This window comes from Panthera uncia, chromosome B4 (genome assembly GCF_023721935.1).
Source record: "Panthera uncia isolate 11264 chromosome B4, Puncia_PCG_1.0, whole genome shotgun sequence".
Classification (NCBI taxonomy): Eukaryota; Metazoa; Chordata; class Mammalia; order Carnivora; family Felidae; genus Panthera; species Panthera uncia.
In genome coordinates this window covers 137,597,563-137,599,669 of record NC_064809.1, presented here as the reverse complement: position 1 = coordinate 137,599,669, position 2,107 = coordinate 137,597,563, and positions in this window count along the sequence as shown.

Here is a 2,107-nt window from a genome sequence, read left to right as displayed (position 1 = left end):
CCCCCCCCCCCACCTGCGGCGGGCGCGGGGCCGACCTTCCCGCGGGGCCCACGGTCGCGGGACGGCCGCGCCGGGAGCCCGGCTTACCCTGAAGCCGCGCCGAGTGTCCTCCTTCGTGCATGGTGCTGCGAGGGCTGCCGCGGCTTCGTGCGCCGTGCGTCTAAGCCCTTAATTCTAAGACGATAAGGTGCTTCCATGCGCGGCCTCGCTCACTGCAGCACGGGGATTAAAACTTAAGCCCTGCGGGGGGCCGGGGAAAGACCCTCTGTGCAGCGCCCGGCGCCCCGGCGACCTCGTCCTGAGCAGCCCCTCGGGGGAAGGCCCGGCGCCAGCAGGTGCTGAGCGCGCGGGAACGCGGGCGGGCTTCGGGGTGTGTACGCCTCTGGACGTGTAATGTGCAGTTGCCGAATACAGACTTGTGTGCGGGCCGCACAGATGGTGCACACTGAATTTACCTTGTGTTGTGCGAACGTGAGACAAGCGTGCACTTTACAAAGTCTGAACGATTAGGTGAGTAGGCTGTGCCCGCTCCCGCCCAGCGCCCGGCACGCCTCCACGACCCTCTCCTCCCGGGCTGCGCCCTCTTGGGCCGCGCCCTCTTGGGCCGTTCCTTCCTCTCCAGCCTCGGCGGGTGGGGGCTTGACTTCCGTGACTGAGCGGGGCCGACTGGCCTTAGGACCTTCACAGACCCGCTGTAACGCGCTTGTCTGCTACCAAACCCCAATGGCAGCGACTGATTTCTTCTGTTCTCGCTGATGGGTCCCACCTTCTAGAATGCTGTTGTCACAGAGTCCTGGTGGACCCTTGTCATACAGCTCAGGGGGCAGCATACGTATTATGGCCACCGTCCAAATCCAGCCAGCCGTCTGGTTTGTTTGTTTTGTTTTTATGGCCTCGGAGCTAAGAATATTTTCTCACTTTTCAATGGCTGGGGGAAAATCAAAATAAGAATAATATTTCATGACGTGAAAATTACAGGAGATTCAAACGTCAGTGTCCTGATGGAGTTGTACTGGAACAGGACCAAGCCCGCCCACTCACGTCCTGCCTACAGCAGCTTTCCCAAGGCACAGGCCAAGTTCAGGAGTCGAAAGAGACACGTGACCGCAACAGCTATGAATACCTGCTATCTAGCCCTTTGCAGAAGTTGCGGACTCCTGCTCTGGATGAATGAACAGCCTCCTGCCTCATCCCTGCTGTGGTCACCTGTCTACTGACACCCTCGGGGGGCTCTCTGTTTCCCCCAAAGCCAGAGTTCTTACAGTCGAGGTGACCAGGCCCGCACTGCCCTCCCTCGCTGACCTGACTCCAGCCACACTGTCCTCTGTGCCCCACCTCAGGGCCTTGGCTCTGGCTGTTCCCCCCAACCGGAAAGCTTTTCCTCAGTTGTGGCTGCCTCCCCCCTCACCTCTTCAGGTCTTTGCCCACATGTCACTGTACTGGGGAAGCTCTCTCTGACCACTCTGTGAGGCACGTCCCTCCCCTCACCCCCTCTCCCAGCTTCGTGGCCGGCCTCCCTGACTACAATCAATGCTCCGAGAGCGGAGGGCCTTGTTTGTCGTGTGCACTGACGTGTGCCACCCAGCACGAGAAGACCAAGCATGTCCTAAGTCGTGGCAGATGTTGACTGAGTCCCCACGACTGCCAGGAACCAAGCTAGGTGGGGACGTGAAAGGTTTGCTAGCAGAACGGCAGCGACTCTTCGTCCCTCCTACAGGTCAGCCAGGTGTGGCCCGCGCTGACCCTTCGTAGGAATGATTGAGTCCACATGGAGGCCGTGTAACTTAATGCCTGAACGGGACACTCTGGGCACGAAGTGGAGTGCTACTTCTAGTGGCGAAGCCAACACCAGCACAAACTGGAACTGTCCCAGTGAGTCGGGATGCACGGTGACTGCATTGAACGGCTGTGTCCATCCATTTAGTAAATCTTTGATGAGCACTTTCCACCCTGTGCCAGACTGGGGCAGGGTCGAGAGGTGAGGGCTGGCGGCAGGTGGACGCCAAGCCTGGCCTGGGAGGGGGAGCTGCGGCCGCCGGGGTGCAGTTGGACAGTGACAGCAGCTGAACCCCAAAGCTCTGTACTCCGGAATCGACGTGCTCTCAGT